This window comes from Peromyscus eremicus, chromosome 15, assembly GCF_949786415.1.
Source record: "Peromyscus eremicus chromosome 15, PerEre_H2_v1, whole genome shotgun sequence".
Classification (NCBI taxonomy): Eukaryota; Metazoa; Chordata; class Mammalia; order Rodentia; family Cricetidae; genus Peromyscus; species Peromyscus eremicus.
In genome coordinates this window covers 1567972-1589591 of record NC_081431.1, presented here as the reverse complement: position 1 = coordinate 1589591, position 21620 = coordinate 1567972, and the positions used below count along the sequence as shown (strand labels likewise).

Below are 21620 nucleotides of genomic sequence, written 5' to 3'. Positions count from 1 at the left end.
TGATCATGTTTTCTCACAGCAACAGAAAGCAAACCAGGACAGAATTGGTACCAGATTGTAGACTATTGCCATGATGACCCTGACCATGCTGTTTGCAGAGGACTGTAAATGCCCTCGGAACTGTGTGTTGGAAAAAGCCATGGAGAGCCTAGAGCTTCATGAGCTGTTCTTTAGGAGCTTGCAAGAGAGTACAGAAAAGAACATGTGGAGGTCTGGCTTGTGAAGTTTTAGAAGAAAATGTTTGTTTTCTTAATCGAAGGATAAAGATTTTCCCCTATTCTTTTCTAGAAATCTTCAATGTCTTATTTGTATTTACACCTCTAACATGTTTTACCCACACAGGCCATTTTTAATTGCTGGGTACCCTCTTCTGACTGATAGCCACCACATCGAATGACTGGAGACGAGGTGTTTCAATATCATTGACCTTTTCAAGAGTCGGTCTATGACTCTGATTTTTCTCTGTGACTGTCCTGTCCAACCTTTTGATTCCTGTTTTTTGTTTGTCTCTTTGTTTATTTATTTTTGCTACTTTGGAAGCAGTGGCTTGTTCTTTGTGGAGTTTTTTTCATATAGAAATTTAGATTGCATATAAGATGTTTTTCTTTTCTATATTTAGCCCACACATTTTTAAATATTTCCCTATCATAGCCGTACATGCTAAGATCTATTTTGATTTTCTTTTTGATTCCTTCTTTTACCTTTGTGTCATTTAGACTTAATTTTGTAATTTTTGCTTTCAGATATCTGGGATTTTTCTAGATAGATTTTTTCTATTAATGTGCATTTTTGTTCTGCTATAGTCGGGGAACTCATGGTTTTAATTTTAAATGTATTTGATGCATGTTTCATTGGCTAATATGTGGTTACTCTGTGAACATATTTGTGCCCAGAAAAAAAGAGAAGTGTTTTATTCCTACTGAATAGAGAACTCTATTGCCAATTGGTCTTTGTGAATATGGTAGTCCTGTGTGTGTGTGTGTGTGTGTGTGTGTGTGTGTGTGTGTGTGTATAGCCAACTACTTTTTATCAATACCTGAGAACAGTCTTGACATACATAATAATAATGGTGGATTTATGTTGCTACTTAGTGCTGCTGATTTTCTTCATGTGCTGTCAGGCTCTGGGTGTTATGTGCACACACGTTTAGAACAGTTATGCCCTTATGATGAACCTTGACCCTATTATCACTTGGTTGTCCCTTCTTTATACCTGCCAGTGTCTCTGATTCTAATATCTACATGTCTGAACTAATGTGACAATGCAGAATTTATTTTGAGAAATATTTGTCTGGCATACCTCTTTCACCCATATTTATTTATTATTTGTGTGGTGCTAGAAATAGGCCTCACACTTCCTAAGCAAGTGCTTTATCACTGAGCTAACTGTCTAGTCCCACCCTCTCACTGTTGAGGTCTATGTTTGTCAACAAGGCACATTTCTCACTGACAGTAAAACTGGGTTTAACTTTTTAAACTATTCTTTCAGTTGTGACTGTTAATAGAGATGTCTGACTATTTCATTTAATGACATTGTTGTATGGGCACTCATCTGCCACCTGGCAATTTCTCTTCTACCTGCCACATCTTCTCTTTACTTCTGTTTTTCTCCTTTCTATTAATTAAATTTAAACACCACTTTCATTCAGCCTACTTTGAGCTGATTCTCTATTTATTGTAGAGTTTCAATATAGTTTGAACACATCACCATCTAGGTAATATTAAAATAATAGTTAATATTGAAAAGAAAATTATGTAACATTAAAAGAATCTGTGTGTGTAAGAGTCTCACCATGCTGTGTCTCCTTTCTCTTTCCTGCAATTTCAATCACTCATTTTATGTTTTTTATTATCATATTAGTTTACTATTTTATTTTCTTGAAATTGTCAATTATCCACTAAAGAGATTATAAAATAAGATAAAATGTTCTTTATATTTAAGCCTATATTCACCATTTATTGCTATTGTTCATTCATTTTGTAAATTGAAAATTACTTCAATTTTTAATGTGTACGTGCATTAGTGTGTGTGTGTGTGTGTGTGTGTGTGTATTTATATGTGCATGTATGATGTGTGGGGGTGTATGGGCATGTATGTATATATGTGTGTGTGTGTGTGTGTGTGTGTGTGTGTGTGTGTGTGTGAATATGTATATATGTATGGGAGGCACATTTGTATGTATGTGCCCATGTGTGAAGAAGACTAGAGGTTGATATTGGATGTCTTCCTCAACTGCTTTCCACTTTATTTTTTTTGAGACAGAGTCAGAGCCTAGAGTACATCAGTTTGGCTAGATAAGCTGACCAGCAAGCTTCAGGGATGCTCCTGTTTCTACATCCCTAGTGCTGGTATTATAAGAGTAGGTCATTGACCATTGACCCTATTGTTTTATAGGGCCTCTCAGGGATCAAACTCAAGTTACTTTACTGATTGGGATATCTCCCCAGCCCAAAGTATATATATATATACTCAAGCATATTAGTTGGTAATATATCATGTCAGCTGTGGGTTATTTTTATCTTCATATTTGAAATATATTTTTTCTGGATATTGAATTCTAAGTTAATAGTTTCTTCTTTAAATGCTTAAAACTATTTGTCCATCACCTTTAGTATTTTAATTGTGAGCATATGCATTATCTGTACAAATCAGTAACCTTCCCTGACATTCCATTCTTACGCAGACTGTGTTTTGGCCATGCTCCTGTTTCCTAACACTCTATGTTACCCTCCCCTTCTCTCACTTCACCAAGACCTTTCTTTCCTCACAGTCTATCTGCTCTTCTCAGCTCACCCTTTCCTTTGCTTATTTTACTTAATGTAATTGCCTCTAGTTTTATCTACTTTCCAATATGATCTACAATCTTTGTATCCTTATTACTTTGCAAGGATGTGAGTTTCCTCTCTTGTTTCTTTGTAAGGTTTCCTTTTTTATCAGGTTCAGAAATTTTATCATATTACACTATGGTGTGCTTTTTGTTATTCTGCATTTCTTTGAGCACATTGCATGTGTGTATCTATGTGTTCTTCAAATTTGGAAAATTTTGATTAATTTCTTCAACAATTTCCTGTCCCTCTCCATATTATCTCAGACTGATATACATGGCCATTTTCACAATGATTGTTGATTTAAGTTTTCTAATATTTCAGTTGTATAGAATGTTGTGTTGGCTGTTTTTTAATGTCAACTTGACACAAGCTAGAATCATTTTGGAAGAGGGAACCTCAATTGATAAAATGCCAGGTTGGCCTATGGGCAAGCCTGTGGTGCATTTTATTTATAGGTTATTGATGTGGAAGAGTCCAGCTCATGATGGGCAGTGCCACTCTAGGGCTAGTGGTCCCTGGGGAAATAATATAAGAAAGCAGGCTGAGCAAGCCATAAGAAGCAAGCCAGTAAGCAGCACTTCCTTATCACGTCTACATCAGTTCCTGCCTCTGAGTTCCTGTTTGCTTGAGTTCCTGCCTTCCCTCAGTAATGGAACATTACCTGGAAGTGTAAGATGAAATAAACCCTTTCCTCACCTAGTTGCTTTTGGTCATGGTGTGTTGTCATAGCACTGGAAACTATAACTAAGACATATGTGTTTCTATGTCTCCAGGTTTACTCATTCTTTCACTCATCTGTTATTGAACACAATCTTTTGTGGCATTCTGCGTCACCACACTCAGTGATAGTGACAATGAAATTGTACTCAGTGACTTAAAATATGAACCATTCTATGCAATAACATGCATGACTCTCAGAAACATTATGTAAACAAAAGAAACAGAAAATAAAAGGCTGTATTTTATATTACTGCATTGGTATAAAATCAAGGAGTAGTGGCAGAGAAGATTGCCTGATTGAAACAGCAGATACAAATGCTGGCAGAAAAGAGCAGCAAGAAACTGCAACTGTGGGGTGTGAGAAATGATCCTTGTCCTAGCTGGAATGGTAGTCATGTCGGTAAACTTGTTAAACTCAATGGACTTGTATGACTAAAGTCAGGGGTAAGAAGGGTACACTTCTCAGTAACATTCTAAATCTAGGTATGTGTGATACCTAATCTAACCTTAGCTTCCAGGCAGCTGGGGTTGGGTGGGGGGACCTTGTATTTGAGACTAGCCTGGGCTACACAGTAAGTTCAAGGTCAACTTGAACTATATAGTAAGATCTTGTCTTGAAAAAAACAAGAGCTGGGGGGTGTGACTGGCATGTACAAGACCCTAGATTTAACCTTTCTGCTAGCACTAAAATAAACAAACAAATCCTAACAATAAAAACAAACCAACTTACTCTAGTTTTCCTGTACTTCTAGAGTCAAGTGAAAATGTTTTCATTCCTTCTCCTGAGGTAATTTTCCCAAGAATATTGAGAAATTTAGTAACTTGTGCATTTTATGTCCAGGAATTCTATTTGAAAACACACACACACACACACACACACACACACACACACGCACACGCACACGCACACGCACACGCGCACGCGCGCGCACACACCTATCTTTTTTCATTTTGTTCTTGTTGTCTTTTTCCTTTCTGAACATAAGAAGTATATTAAAGACAGCGACTATAATAACTTCGTTGTATAATTCTCTGTCACCTGTCATTTCTAGTTCCATTTCAATTCAATTTTCTCTGGTTCTGGTTCATATTTTTCTACATCTTTGCACATGTTTGATTGAAAACAGATGTGAATGTTTTGTGTTGGAAGGTTGGACTTTGTAGTATTATCTTAAAGATTGCCACAGTTTGGCTTGCTTTTCAGGTACTTCATATCTATTTGACCTCAGTGAGTCTCCTTTTTTACTTCCCTAGTGAGGCACAGAGAAACATTTTGCTCAGGGATGATTAATCACCCTTCTAAGATGATTTCATACCAAGGGCATCTCCAGTGCCACAGGAACTGGAGTAAAGCCCATCCACAGCAAAGTCCAGAACTCTCGTTACTCTGGATCCTGTTTTCTGAAGCCTCTCTCCAGCTCACAGTCATGGTCTTTCTTCCATAGCCATATGTGCTCAGACAATGGCCTTTCCTCAGCTCTCTGAGCTTTCTCTGGGGCTGTCTCCTTCACTATTCTCTTCCTGTGCAATCTAGATAACATGATCTCCCTGAACCCTGACCTGTAGCTCTTCAGTGTGGTGCAACCATTATGCTCTCCTTGGATTCCACTCTTCTGAGCAGTGACTAGAAAACACAGGCAAATGAAAACACACTTCAGAATAGACCACAGTTTAGCATTCAGGTATATTATCTTCAGTAGACAGACAATTGCCTTGGTTGATTGGGTGAGTGTTGCCCTTTTCTCTGTGGACTGAATGTCTCTTCTCTCTTGCTCATGGCCTTTGATAACTTGTGGCTTTACTACATTAATGCTGCTCTTCGCCGGGCGGTGGTGGCGCACACCTTTAATCCCAGCACTCGGGAGGCAGAGCCAGGCGGATCTCTGTGAGTTCGAGGCCAGCCTGGGCTACCAAGTGAGTTCCAGGAAAGGTGCGAAGCTACACAGAGAAACCTTGTCTCAAAAAACCAAAAAAAAAAAAAAAAAAAAAAAAGCTGCTCTTCCTTCTATACGTGTCTCCTCTTCTGTCCTTCTCTTTTGTCTGTCTGATTATGTGGTCTAATTTGGCTGAATTCTTTATTCTAAGTTTTATCACAGTATGTGGGCTGGATGATTGCTGGAATAAGTACCCATTCTGGTCCAAGGATTTGTAAACTCGTAGCAAGAGCATGGAGTACCAAAGTGATGGCCCATCACTAAGGAATCACTCAGAAGTGTTGTATAATGCCAGCAGGAACTGAGAAGTTTTCAGAAGGGACAATCAAAGATACCATATATCTTGTATTGTCTGTACAGTCTACAAGTCTTAACTAAATTATTGAATGAGTAGGAAGGTTAAGATCTTCTACTTTGAGTAGAGCACTCAGCTAAGCTTCCTCTGTGCTTCTATCATGTGTCTTCTCTGTCTCCTTGTATTTCTTCTCTTTTGTTCCTTTGCAAATCAATCTGGAGTTAGATAATTACAGGTGGGCAGATTCTTTATTTTTGGATGAAATATGGTGTTTCATTTTCAGTAGCATCTTATTTCATGACAGCTAAGCACCTCATTCCTTATTATCTTGTATAGCAGATATGAGGATTCAGTGAGACCTTTTATCTGGTCCCCAAACCTAGTGTCTGTATATAGGGTGTGTTTAAGAACAGCTAGGTATTGTCTTCTATACTCTTATGTTTGGTTCTTTATTTAGACATATCCCAAACTCCAGAATTACTTTGAAATAGTTCCCTTCTTAGCAGAAGGTCTTCCTTGTTATTATAATGTTAGTAGCATTTAGAGGCAGCAGATTGAGTAGCATACACATATTAAGTTTTGCTAATTTATGTTCCCATCTTAACAGGGGTTTTGGTTTTAAAAGAGAAGTTCATTAACCCCCACAATGTTAGAGTTAAATATATACATCTTTAGCAAATCTAAGCTAGATGCAGGACAACTACAGGAATGTCAATTTAGGAGAAAATTTCAGGGAGTTACTTTGGCTCATTCCACTTTGAACAATTCCAATCAGCACAGTCAATTTCAAGTTTAATGTCTACGACTCCTAGAGATCAAAGGTCAGGTAAGTGCACTGTTTTTGTTGATAATCATCAGCCATCAAATGCTTAAAAGGTGGAGCAACCAAGTTCACAACATGAAGATTAGAAATGTTTTACAAAGAGAAATGATACCTGAGGTTGACCTCCAGGGATGGACCTGACTGGGGCAGTGAGTGAGTGAAGAAAAGACAAATAGATGGACCAAAAGCTGGAATTAGATGTTTGGGTTCTTAGCCAGAGAAACCACAGCATCTCAGAAGTTCAGTGTATTTATTATATAGATCTAGATAGGGAGACAAGGTTATTCCATGCAGCTAAACAGGGAGGTGGGGTTATTACATATTGATAAAGGAGGAGGCAGGGTTTATGGTATACAGCTGGACCAAGGGGACAGGTTTAGTTAATTTCAGTAGAAGTCTCTGTAAGGCTGTAAATATCCAGGAGAGAAAGATATAGTGAACATTTTGTACACATACTATCAATATCCACACCTGGACTGGAAGGGAAGGCTTTGCCATTTCCTTCTGAGCCTCACCCTGGATAGAAGGCTTTCTCATTCCTTCATGGGTCTGAGGCTCTGGTGTCCTTGACATGGATATGCTCATGTCAACAATACTTGCCCACTCAGGACTTTACTCACTCAGGGCTTGAATAGCTGATACAGACAGAGCATTTTCAACATTGATAAGTTGATCTATGTTTTGATTTTGTAATAGTCAATGATGCCACTTTGCATAAATACAGAAAACTGGCCTGTGGCCTGGCAGCCAGAAGATACCCAGCACTGCCCTGCCCCCATGGCCTGGAGTGGGTGGGTGCCACCACAATGAACAAATGTGTAATGGAGAGGTGGGAAAGAGAAAAATGGAGTGGTGCAGTATGTGCACTATGGAGAGATGGAACTGGAGATGTGATGGCGGTGACAGATGGAGGAGAGGGCTCTGAGGTCTACATGCTTTCATTGCCCAGTAGGGTCATTGGGATGGTATACAACAGTCTGGAGCTTAGGCAGATGCAGCCTCAGCCCCCAAACCTGATATCTGGCTGCGGGACAGATGCAGCTCTGTCCGAGATGAGGAAAGGTTCTGTAGCAAGAATCTTAACAGGTCTTATTAATAAAATCAAACCTGAAGCCAGGTATTGGGGTGAATGCTGGAAGATCAGAGAAGCAGAACAAGGCACAGCTTCCTCACCTTGCCAATTCCTCAGCTGATCCTGTTTCCTCAGACTGAAAACCTCTGAGTCCTTATCCAAATGGATCTCAGCTGAACTGCTTCTCGAAAGCCTGAAAGCTTAACCAGCTATAGTTCCTTGTCCTCACACCTTAAATACCTTTCTGCTTCCTGCAATTACTTCCTGGGACTAAAGGTGTGAGTCACCATGCTTGGCTGTTTCCAGTGTGGCCTTGAACTCACAGAGATTGAGGTGGATCTCTGCTTCTGGAATGCTAGGATTAAAGGTGTGTGCTACCACTGCCTAACCTCTATGTTTAATATTGTGGCTGTTCTGTTCTTTGACCCCAGATAAGTTAATTAGGGTGTACAATATTTTGGGGAACACAATACCACCACAAGTTTAATTTTCTGGGTTGGACCTCCTCAAAGGACCACTATGATCTGAGATACTACAGGAGGCCATGTTGGTGTCAGTGGTCCATGCTGCTGCCCCAGACCACCATGAAGCCTAAGATCCATGTGGACATAGGCAGTGTGTGCTGCTGCCTGCTGCCTCGGTAATGCCCTTAGGTGTTGCTGCTTTAGGGAGTCATCTGATGTGAGTGGCATGTGTACCCACCTGAGACCATGTTGAGGCTTGTGGTCCCTGTAGCCACTGAGGGCCATGAGTGGGTCAGTGGTCCTGATACAGCCAAGAGCTGTGTTGATGTCTGCAGCCATGTAACACTGAAGTCTATGCAGATGTCTGTCGTTGGGGCTGAAGTCATGTTACTGTCCATGGACATGGGAGAACTGGCCTGGCTCCTCACTGGCCCACAGCACTGCTGTGCAGGTGGTGGCTTGGACACTGGAGAGCTCACTCTGCCCTGCTTCGGCTACCACAGGGCTCTTCTCATCTGATGGCTTCGGGTGAAGATGCAGGCAGAGAAAGACATATCCTCCTTTGGGAGGCTGGGCACTAAGAATTTGACCATGCTCCAGTGAATATATGGACAACACAAAATGGACTTGTTTTTTGGAGGAAAGTCATGGGGAGAGGGGATGGACATGGGAAGACTGGGAGGTAATCATGATTGGGGTGCATGATGTGAGATTCCTAAATAATCAACAAAAAATAATTTTAAAAAAGAACTTGTTGCCATCAGCACTATCTGCCATTGATGTATTTTTTGCATAATCAAGTATTATCTCACACACATGTCTGATTTTCTTATATTTAAATTTCTAATAAGTAAAAACATAAAATAAAATAAATACAGAATGCTGAATGCCAGAAGTATGTTCAGGGTCATTCAGAAAATTTTAGAAATTCTGATTTAATTCCAAGTCAAAATTCATTAATTTTTCAATTAATGAATTCAATTAATTAATTATTCAATAATAATTATTATTTTTCTTTAGGGATTCAAGCTGGCAACTCAAACACTTTTTAAAGGAAACAAATATTTGAATGCCATGTGGTCTAAAAGCGCTTTAATTTCATATTTACCTGTCGAGGAATGATGATAGGAAAATATTAAGTTTTCTATATTTAAGTCATTATATTTATAGAAAAGCAGAAAATGTTGTATGCTTAGTAAAACATTGCAGTTCATAATATACAGTAGTCTTGAATCTGAGCTGAGGTGTTCCAGGTAGTGTTGGCTAACAATCCAAAGCTGGAGTACATGCAGAGCATTTTACAGAACCAGGTGATACCACATGATACAGCAGGAGCAACTGCTGCCAGAAACGCATCAGAGTCATCATACTGCATCAGAGTCATCATACTGTGGTGACAAATAAAGCTTGCCTGAAGATCAGAGTGCAGAGCTAGCCACTAGTTAGCTGGAGAGGCCAGAGAGTAGTGGCCACACCTTTAATCCCAGCTCTTGGGAGGCAGAGGCAGATGGATCTCTATGAGTTCAAGGCCACCCTGGGCTATACAAGATTGATCCAGTTTAAAAGAGAAATAGAACCAGGTAGTGGTGACACACACCTTTGTTCCCAGCACTTTGGATCTCACACCTTTAATCCCAGTACTAGGGAGGTAGAGACAGGAAATGATATGGCTGGGCAGAGAGAGGAATATAAGGTGGGAGGAGACAGGAGCTCACCCCTCTTTCAGGCTGAGGATTTGGTAGAGGTAAGAAGTCTCTCTAGTGGCTGCCTCCTTTACTGATCTTTTAGCATTTACCCAGATATCTGGCTCTGGATTTTTATTAAGACCAATTAGAATTCATGCTACATCCTACATTGATCTTAATTTTTTCACTAATGTTCAAGAAACCTTTTGACATTGCCAAGATTTTCTTGCCACTCATGTTCAGTTACATGACCCCTGTATGGTTCATGATCCACAGTTTAAGAAGCTATGTCCTCAAGGAATTAGGAGTCCCCAAGCCTTGTCCTTTCTTTTTCATCAGCTATGTGCTGACTGCTTTCTCTACTAATGGTGGGATGCAGTGGAGGAGTGGGCATTGGAAGAGAAGAGTTTCCAGACACAGTCTAGCTCTTCAGCATTTACAAGAATCTCTGTAAACTGGTCACTCTCCCACCCTCAATTACCTCTGTAAAACCACTGGTTGGCCCTTCTCTGCATCTCCCTGCTTGGGAACATCTTGCTCTCTAGTTATTTTAGCAGTGTTTCAGGCTATGCAGCCAAACAGGAATATTATGCTCTTTGTGAAAAACTGAGGTCAATACAATTTCTTCCCAGGAAAATTATAACCTTTTGTATTGAGATTGGGATTTTGGGATTAGGGTAGGGGAGAGGAGGAAAAAAGTAACTGGGGTCCCTAAAGCCCTTATCTCTTTCCAGAGCATCAGAGCTAAGACTATAAGTTTATTCTTGACAGAAAAACAGCTTTCCATCTCTCAGGCCCCAAAGAGAATGAAGAGCTATTCACAAGTCACACTATCAGGGCACTTACGTTGCGTGGCATGTGTTTGGGTTTCCTGGTGACTTCTCTGGACTTTGCAATTTCATTCCTAATTCCAGCATGGAGAGCACTGTATTAGCCACATCTCCACTTGCTGTGACAAACTACTGACAAAAGTGACTTGTGAGAAAAAGGGATTACTTCTGCTCAGAGTTTAAGGGTACAGTTCATCATGATGGGGGAGGTCCTTGTGGCAGGAGCCTGAGGTAGTTGGCCATATTGCATCCACCATTAGGAAACAGAAAGAAACAAATGCTGTTCTCTTTTTATTCAGCCCTTCTTCTTTTTATTCAGTCTAGGACCCAGTCCATTAGATGGCATCACCCTCATTTATGGTGGGTCTTCCTACTCAACCTCATCTATCTGTGACATGATCAGAGGCTTGTCTCTTGAGTGATTGTAGATTCTAGTTAAGGTGATGATACTGACCATCACAAAGCATGTTCAGTCCATGTCACAGTCTTGTTCCATGTCCGGGTCTTGCATTGAACTTAACAAAACAGGGGTTTGGAATTTAGCTCAGTGGTAGAGCACTTGCCTAGCAGGTGCAAGGCCCTGGGTTCAGTCCTCAGCTCCGGAAAAAAAAAAAAAGAGAGAACTTAACAAAACAAAGGCTGTTTTATGTGGCACTGTGAGTATTAGTTGTTTTTCTTGCTGTGGTAAAATATTTAACAAAGTCAACTTAAGGAAGAAAAAGCTTATTTTGGCTCACAATTCAAGGTATAATCCATCATGACAGGAAAGCCACCTTGGCTAGAATATGAGGCAGCTGGTCACATTATGTACACAATTGGGAAGCAGAGAGATGAATGCTGGTGACACTCACCTTTTTACTCAGTCTAGAATCCAAGCCCATGATGATGCTATCCACGTTTAGAGTGGGTCTTCCCACCTCAATTAACTCAGTCTAGAAACTTCCTCATGAACATGCCCAGGGCTTTGTCTCCTCACTGATCCTAGAGTTTGTTAAGCTGACAGTATTCACCATCACATTGTGTCTTGAGAGCTCAGGGTTATTGTAGAAAGTTTTTGAGCCAGAGGCATCTGAATTCAAACCCATTCTGTCTCTTATTATCTTCATGACCTTCATTTTCTCATTTACAAGCTGAAGGTAATGACACTTTGAAGGTTGATGTAATTTTAAGTGTATATCTGTCTTTTAATTTGTTATGAGTTTACTTTTCATTAAATGAATGCTGGCTGAATATCACGTTATCTTTGAAGGAAATTATACTTCCAAAGGAATGTGATACCTAGGTTGAGAGAGATGCAAGGAAGAGAGGAAGAAGTAGGTAACACTGACTTTGGGGGACGTTGGTGCAGCAGGTATTGGGAGGGTGGAGGAGGCTGGGAACTGGTTCTAAATATCCAGAGCTTCCAGGATATTCAGCCATGTAGAACCCCTCTTGTCAGTCCCAGGCTACTTTTCTCTGGGAGCATACCCCCAAAAGGACCATGTCCAATGCACAATCAGTATTAATGGTCTGAGATTACTAGCTTTTGAAGTGTCAGGATAAGTTTTCCATAGAAATGACCCTTTTCGGCCATCCCATCACCAGAGTAGGTAGGTCAGTTCGGGATTTCTCTACCATTGCCAGTAGTCTATTGTGGATGCAGAGATCCATGGCCAAGCCCCAGGTGGAGCTCCAGGAGTCCAATCAGTGAAAGAGAGGAGGGATTATATGAGCAAGAGATATCGAGACCATGATTGGAAAAAGCACAGGGACAAATAGCCAAACTAGTGGAAACACATGAACTATGAACCAATGGCTGAGGATCCCCCCATGGAACTGGATCAGACCCTCTGGATAAGTGAGACAGTTGATTAGCTTGAACTGTTTAGGAGGCCCCCAGGCAGTGGGACCAGGACCTGTCCTTAGTGCATGAGCTGGCTTTTTGGAACCTAGGGCCTATGCTAGGACACTTTGTTTAGCCTAGGTGAAGGAAGGAGGGGACTGGACCTGCCTCAACTGAATCTACCAGGCTGAACTGAATTCCCCAGGAGAGTCCTTGCTTTGGAGGAGGTGGGAATTGGGGGGGTGGATTGGGGGGAGGGTAGGGAGTGGGAGGAGGGAGGACAGGGGAATCTGCAGCTGATATGTAAAATTAAATTAATTATAAAATTAAAAAAAAAAGAAATGACCCTTTTCTCTACACCCTTGTCAAAGATTAAGCTGGACCTGTTCCCTCCCTCTTGTCTTCCAAATCTCAATCTCTCTGTGTGTCTGTCTTTGTTATTCTCTTTTTTAAATCTATCTATCTATCTATCTATCTATCTATCTATCTATCTATGTAACTATGTACTATCTATGTATCTATATATCTATGAATCTATCATCATCTATCATCTGTCAATCAATTTATCTATCATCTATCTATCAATCATCTACATATCTACCTATCCATCTATCATCTATGTATCTATGTATCTATGTATGTATGTATGTATCTATCTATCTGTCTATCTATCATCTATCTGTCATCTATCTATCTAGCTGTCATCTATCATTTAGTTATATGTTTGAGATGGCACTTAAGGCCTTCAAGCATACAGCTAAGCACTTCACCACTGAGATACATTCCCAGCACTTTTTGTGGGTTTTTATTTTGAGACAGAGGTCTCATTAAGTTTCCCAGGCTAGTCTTGAACTCACTATGTAGCTCAAGCAGGCCTTGAGCTTTCAATATTCCAGCCTCAGTATCCTGAGTAGCTGAGATTATGACTTCACCTCACCTCAGTCATGGCTGTGGTCCCTTTCTTATAAAACCTGGAGTATTTCTGTTCCTTCCAGAGTGTTTTCCTTTGTGCAGAAACATACTAACCAGACAGGCTTATTTTATGCCTCACTTTCCTCATGGAAAGCGCTGCTAGGATGCTATCAGTCTAGGATTACAAGGAGTCAGTATTCATGGCAGGAGTTTGTGTGTGTGTGTGTGTGTGTGTGTGTGTGTGTGTGTGTGTGTGTGTGTATGTGTGTGTGTGTGTGCATGAAGTTGCATCATTCAGTGTTCTGCTTCTTTAGACATGCATGGAACAAGAATCCTTGGATATCTTAGACACAACACATTCATGTACATCGTCTCTCTTCTTTACAACAAATGCAGGCATTCTTATGCTGTTTTGCAGACTCTAAAATAGAATCAGTAAAGTGGCTCACCAAAAAGTACATGAGATAAGTGGAAGGGCTAGGATTTGAACCCATCACCAACTGACAAGTTTGGCTTCTTTCCCAAAGCTCTACATAGCAGTTTCCCCAGTGAGGAGGTGACTCTCCCCAGGGAAGCACAAATGGTAACATCCAGCACAAACAGTGCTATAGCTTTAGAGAATTTTAGGATCCCTTCTGAATTTGGCCCAAACTATGACTTTTCTTGGTAGAAGCATGAATGTGTGTATCAAATTTTGTATCTAGTTTCTAGAGCTTAACTGAAGTCCTAGCCTTATCCATAGGCTAGATGCTAGGAATTTCTGACCTAATCCACACCATAGATCTGTACTAAAGATCAAAACATATTTTGCCAAACAAAAAGAATTTCCCACCCAGTCCAGTTTGTCAGTGTGTGGATAAGCAAGCACTAAGAAAGAGGAAGGAGACATTTAGTCCCCTCAGGCTGGAAGCCAGTCCACTTGTGTATTATTACATAGTAGGACCGCCCACACTCAACCATGCACTAGGAAATTTGGAGCACTCAAGCAATGAATTCCAGTCAAGGTGAGGGGAGGAATGGGCAGTAATTACATAAACACTGTTTTCCAGTTCAAATCACTGCTGGCTGCAGAGGTAGCGTGCACGGGTGGCTTTTGTTCCTTCAGGTGTTTATTAGTCCAAGAAGCCCGAGTCTCAGACACCTCATTTACTGGAAGCAGTTTGCACACAGAGGACTTGTGACATCAATATTCCAGCCTCTCTTCACACAGACAGATCAATGGCCCATTCTTACCCGACAGCATCACAGACATTTTTCCCTGGATCGAAGCAGGAAGAGAAGAAATATCAGATAGGATTTGCAGCTGGCTGGCATATCATGATTTTATTGAAAGGCTTTACTGTCCCCTATTGCCTGGATCCCCAAATCTGTATAGTCAAGTGTCTCAATAGGCATGGAAGAGTAGCAACAGGGCCATGCCTGTCAGCGTGCAGTGTCATTTGAGTCCAGTCCTTAACATATTGGAATGTTATGTTCTAGGATTCAAGCAATGTTGTGTTCTTATTAGAAAACCCATGCCATGTTTAAGTACAAATCCATCCCAGACCTGTTGAGGGTCCTCCCAAGGAGGGCCTATATACAAGGGGCAAATGCATGAAGTCACACTGTAACTTGGTTTAATTTCCAAAATGCACCACTCAGGGAAAAATCAGTTTTATAAACTTTATTGATTGTGTGCCTGGGAGCATGCCAGGCAATGGAGATATAAGATGAATAAGACCCAAGGCATTTATTTATTCATTCACCCATCTACTCAGCTGTCCATATTTTAAGGAAAAAATGTCTATGATTCTACACAAGCAGAGGAGTAAATACAAATCAAATTAAAGCCTTAAAGCTGGCTCTGGTGGTTCATACCTGTAATGTCAACATTAGGGAGGCTAAGACAGAAGGATTGGTAAGAGTTTCAGGCCAGGCTTGGCTACATAGTGAAACCCCATCTCTATTCAAAACAACTACAACAACAGCAGCAGCAAACCAGTTGATGAAATGGAATCTAGACTGATTCCATTTCTTGGCAATTTTAAATATAGCATCAGTTAACATAGATGATCAAGTATTTCTGTAATAGGACAACAGAGTCCTTTGTGTATATGTCCAGGATTGGTATAGCTGGGTCATATGGTAGTGCTATTTGAATTGTTTTTAGAAATCTCCAAACTGATTTTCCATTGTGACTGTACCATTTTACTGGTGAATGGGTAATGGCAATGAGCTACATACAAACACAGTGGAATTTTATTCAGTCGTAAAGAAAAGTAAAGTTACAAAATGTACAAGAAAATGGATGGAAATAGTAAATATTATATTAAGCAAGGAACTCAGGCCCAGAAAGACACACACCACATGTTCTCTCTTATATGTAGATAGTTCTCTCAGATTTTAAATATTTGTGTTTAATTAGGAGTTCATGTAGAGGCCAGAAAGCTAGGAAAGGGCTCTTGAAGTGATGGAAATGCTAGATGGAGAGACATAGGAATCAGTTGCAATATAAAAATAGAGGCAGGGCATACTGGGGGTATGAATGTTTAGGTGGGATAAGGAGTAGAAAGATGGTGATGGAGTCAGAAAAGGGTTAACTGAATCTAAGGATTATGAAAAAGTCCATATGGAAACCTACTATTTTGTAAGCCAATTAAAAAATATAATTATTGAAAGAGGAGTTGATGGAAGTGTCCTAAATGGATGGATAATGTGTACTCCTGGAAGCCATAAGTTATGAAATGAAAACACTACTATCAGATGTGGAATTCCCTCCTTATGAGTTTGTGGTCCAGAAGATCCTCAAACAGTATAGACTATTATTATTGCTGTTGGTTGCTCATCAGAACTAGATAGTAAAACCCTATTGCTGAAGACACTGAACATTGTGGTTGCAGGACACAGAGAAATAAAGCTGGAGCTGAAATGGAAGCTTCCTCCCTGCTGGATAGCATTCATGGTACTGAAAGATGGGTGCTATACAGGCTGCTGGTGGTGATAGGGGCATCATTAATGGTCATATATAACTGTGAACCTTGATATTGTAACATTGACCTGCCAGGCAAGATGTGCCAGTTGGTGCAATAAGAGCATGTCTGTTATGGGAGTAATTATTCTGCTGGGCTTGAAGCATGCTCCTTAGAGGTAATTCATGACTGGTATTATAAAGCTGATCAAAATCCCATGGCTTAGGACATCCTAGGTCCTGGGGAGTACCTACTAATGTCATTTTGCAAAATAGACATGTTATCAAATGCCTTCTAAATATTTGTTTTTAGCCATAGACTAGTGCAGATTTTAGATTTGGTCAAAGAAACTTCTTTCTGCAGTTGGTATTAGTTAATGTAGAGACCTACAGCTGGTTAAAGTGCAGAGAGTGATTGTTAAGTGTAGCTAGAGTTTTCCTGCCTGGCCCACGGTCAGAGCAAATCTCTCTCACCCTCCAGTCCCACAGCCACTCAGACCCGACCAAGTAAACACAGAGACTTATATTAGTTACAAACTGTATGGCCGTGGCAGGCTTCTTGCTAACTGTTCTTATATCTTAAATTAATCCATTTCCATTAATCTATACCTTGCCACATGGCTCGTGGCTTACTGGGATCTTCCCACGCGGCTTGTCATGGTGGCGGCTGGCAGTGTCTCTCTCTCAGCTGTTAAGTGATCAACCCTAAATGGAACATGCATATGGTGTAATGGAATTAAGAGGTAAGGCTGATGAGGCTATTCTGTCACAGAAGGAAAGAAAGCACTTATGAGAAGGTGCATTCCTACAATGAACAGTTTTGCTAGCCAAGACACCTTCAGCCCTGTGTGGCCCCAGCACTCATTCTTTCTTGAGGGTACATCTTGAAGGTATCATGTTGGGAACTGATGGCATACATCAACAGATAACCCAAACTACCTTGATCCTGGGAATTCCCAGCCTACAGACAAGAGAAAATGGGTTTCTGTGCTTTATAAATTACCTAGATTCTGAAGTTCTAGGATAGCAGCCTTTATGGACTAAGACCATGAGTTTTGGCAATCACATGTATTTCACTATTTCTGGTATAAGGATGAAGACTGCAAAGTTACTCAGTGGCCAGATCAACAGAAACTTTATGTGCTATGAAGATTGATCTTTATCTTGAAAACCACAAGGAGCAGTTGAAGGATTTTTAATGGGTGCACATTTCCATTATAAATGGATAATGCTGTCTGCATGGAGGAGGCCATGTCAAAAAGGGGCCAGGCTTTAGGATGGGAGATAAGTTAGAAGGCTGTTTTTTTGTAATCCAGATTAACTCAAAATAAAGCAGTAGTGACTACATGAGACAGGAGGTAAATATATTAAAAGGATATGCAAGATATAAAAGACTTGGCCTGTCTATTTGCAAGTATGAAAAAAAAGGACATTATGAGGAGAAGGTTGGTGAATGGGAGAAATGGTGAACAAGAAGTTGAAAGCACCTAGTGACAATACTTCCAAGAAGGTAAGAAATAGAAGGAACAGTAGGCATAATAGGCAAGAGAGGATGAATTAAATTTGGGCTATTGTGAATATAGGAACAGTAGGCAAGAGAGGAAGCTGGAAATTCTGTTGAGTTAGTGTTATTGTAGGGACACTAGACAAGAGAGGACTCTATTAACTGTGTTCAGTTAATGTGGTTGTAGGAACACTAGGCAGGAGAGGATGCTATAAATTGGGTTGTGTTAGTGTGGTTGTAGGAACATTAGTCAAGAAAGGAGGCTGTAAAATGTGTTGAGTTAATGTGGTTGTAGGAATACAAAGCAAGTAAGCATGCTCTGAACCATGTTGAGGTAGTATGTTTGTAGGACACTTGGAAAGAGAGGTGGCTGTGAACTGTGTTGACAAAGTGTGGATGTGGGAATACTAAGCAAAAGAGAAAGCTGTGTACTGCCTTGCATTAGTATGGTTGTAGGAACACTATGCATGAGAGGGTACTGTGTGCTGAGTGACTGACTGTCACTGTAGGAATATTAGGCAAGAGAGGGCTTGGTAAACTTTGTTGGGTTAGTGTTGTTGTAGAACACAAGGAAAGAAAGGACACTATGAATTGTGTTGATTTACTATGGTTGTAGAAGCACTCAGCAAGAAAGGCTGCTGTAAACTGTGAAGAGTTAGTGTGGATGTATGAGCACCAAGCAAGAGGGGATATGTGAACTCATTGAGGTGGTGTGTTCTTATGAAGACTGGGCAAGAAATTACACTGAACCATGTTTAGTTACTTTGGGTGTAAGAACACTAAGCAAGAGAGAACACTGGACCATGTTGTATTAGTGTTATTGTAGGAACACTAGGCAAGAGAGAATGCTGTGAATTATGTTGGGTTAGTGTAATTGTAGAAACATTGGACAAGAGAGGGTGCTGTGATCTGTGTGGGGTTAGTGTTGTAGGAGTACTAAGCAAAAGAAGACATTATAAATTGTGTTGAATTAGTGTGGTTGGAGCAACACTACATGAGAGGATGCAGTGAATTCCAATGAGTTAGTGAGATTGCAGACAAGAGGGAATGGTGTGAAGGTTGTGTTAGTGTGGTCTTAGAAACAGTTAACAGGAGAGAATACTGTGAATTGTTTTGAGTTAGTCTGGGTGTAGGAACAGTAGGCAAGAGAGGACACTTTTAAGTATATTAGTTTAGTATAGGTGTAGGAACACTAGGCAAGAGAGGACACTGAACAGTGTTGAGTTACTGTCCTTGTAGGTACACAAGGCAAGAGAGATTGCTGTGAACTGAGTTGAGTAATCGTCATTGTAGGAACATTATTTGAGAGAATACAATGTGATCTGTGTTGAGTTAGTGTGGTTGTAGAAAACAAGACAAGAGAAGTTCCAGTGAAGTGCATCAAGTTAATGTAGTTTTAGGAACCATAGGCAAGAGAGGAGGTTGTAAACTGGGTGGTGTGATTGTAGTTGTACGATACTAGGAAAGATAAGATGCAATGAACTGAGTTGAGTTAGTGTGGGTGTAGGAACACTACACAAGAGAGGATGCAGTGAACTGAGTTGAGTTACTATAGGAACTAGGCAAGAGAGGATGCCTGGAATGGTTATTAATTAGTTTATTAGTTATTATTAATTAGTGGTTCTATGGACACCAGGGAAGAAAGGACACTATCAACTGTGTTGACTGAGTGTGGTTGTAAGAACTCTAGGTAAGAGAAGATGCTCTGAACTGCATCGAGTTCTTTGGTTGTTGCAATACTAGGTAAGCTAGAACACAGTGAACTATGATGAGTCAGTGTGCTTGTAGAATATGAGGCAAGAATAACCGCCAAATGCTGCCTTGGTTTAGTGTGGTTGTTGCAGGACTAGGGAAGAGAATGCCCTGTGAACTGTGTCCTGTTGGTGTATTTGGATGCTTGCCCCACCTATAGTTCCTGCCTGGCTACTGGTCAGCATTTTATTTATCAACCAATCAGAGTAACACATATTCACAGCATCCAGAAAGACATCCCACAGCATGTTGGTGTGATTTTGGGAATTCTAGACAAGAGAGGACACTGTGATCTGTGTTGAGTTAGTCTTCTTACAAGAACACTAGGCAGGTAGGCTGGGTTAGTGTGGTTTTGACCACTAGCCAACAGAAGATGCTGAGAACTGTGTTGTATTAGTGTAGTGTAGAAACACCAGGAAAGAGCATGCTGTGAACTTTGTGGGCTTAGTGTGGTTGAGTGAACACTAGGCAAGAGAAAAAGCTATGAACTGTGTTGTGTTAGTGTGAGTTTAGGAGCCCTAGGCAAGGTAGGATGCTGTGGGATGTTCTGTATGGCAAATGTGTTGCTAATTAGTCAATAAATAAAACACTGATTGGCCATTGGCTAGGCAGGAAGTGTAGGCGGGACAAGGAGGAGAATAAAGCTGGGAAGTGGAAGGCTGAGTCAGAGAGACACTGCCAGCCACCATGATGAGAAACAGCATATGAAGATGCTGGTAAGCCACAGGCCACATGGCAAGGTATAGATTTATGGAAATGGATTAATTTAAGCTATAAGAACAGTTAGCAAGAAGCCTGCCATGGCCATACAGTTTGAAAGCAATATAAGTCTCTGTTTTTACTTGGTCGGGTCTGAAAGGCTGTGGGACTGGCAGGTCAGAGAGATTTGCCCTGACTGTGGGCCAGGCAGGAAAACTCTAGCTACAGTAGGACACTGTGGAATATGTCTTGTTAATGAGGGTTTAGGAAAACTAGGCAGGAGACAACACTGGGAACTGTGTTGGTTTAGTTTTTTTAAGGAACACTAAGCAATAATGGATGCTGTTAACTATCTTGAGTTAGTGTGTTTGATGGAACACCAGCCACAGGAGAACACTGTATACTGCATTTAGTGTGTTTTTAGAAACACTAAGCAAAAAAGGACCCTGTTAACTGTGTTGGGTTAGTGTTGTAGGAACTCTAGAGAAGATAGAATATTGTGTACTGCATTCAGTGACTGTGGTTATATGAACACTAGGTAAGAGTTCTTGAAGTGAACTCTGTTGATTTAGTGTGTTTGTTAGAACAGTAGGTAAGAGAGGATTCCCTGAACTGCATTGAATTATTTGGTCGTAGCAACACTAGGCAAGATAAGACCATGAACTGCTTTGAATTAGTGTGATCATAGGAACATCAGGCAAGAGAAAACTCTGTGAACTGCCTTGGGTTAGTGTGTTTGTAGCAAGACTAGGAAAGAGATGACACTGAGAAATGTGTTGTATTGGTGTGGTTTTAGGAAAACTAGGCAAGAGAGGCCACTGTGAACTGTGTTGAGTTAGTGGGGTTATAGAAACACAACTGTCAACTCTGTTGGGTTAGTGTAGTTGTAGTTACAGTAGGCAACAATGGTGACTATAAACTATATTGGATTAGGGTGGTTGTAGGTACATTAGCAACAGAAATTTCTATGAAAATGAGTTGAGTTATTGTCATTGTAGGAACACTAAGAGAATACTGTGTGAACTATGTTGGGTTAGTGTGGTTGTAGTTACACTATGCAATAATAGTGGCTGTGAACTATGTTTGGTTAGGGTGGTTGTAGGTACACTAGGCAAGAAATAATGCTGTGAACTGTCATGGTGAGAGTGGTTGTAGGTACACTAGGCAAGAGAGATTGCTGTGAAATGACTTTGTCATTGTATGAACACTAAGAGAATACTATATGATCTGTGTTGAGTTAGTGTGGTTGTAGGAACACTAGGCAAGAAAGACTTGTGAATTGTGTTGAATTAGTTTGCTTATAGGTGCTGTAAGCAAAAGAAGAGGTTGTTAG

General features: G+C 40.5%; 1 long non-coding RNA gene across 7 annotated transcripts in view; it reads left to right on the top strand.

Moving 5' to 3' along the window:
- The window catches only part of LOC131925793 (uncharacterized), a 232711-nt gene that overhangs the window by 103842 nt on the left and 107249 nt on the right, over nucleotides 1-21620 (top strand). Inside the window, exon 5 of one of the 7 annotated variants that reach the window (XR_009383346.1) lies at nucleotides 16265-16454. The exons of the other annotated variants lie outside the window; for them this stretch is intronic. This is a non-coding gene — a long non-coding RNA (uncharacterized LOC131925793). Of the gene's footprint in view, nucleotides 1-16264; nucleotides 16455-21620 lie in introns of those variants that run through there. 7 annotated transcript variants of the gene reach the window in all.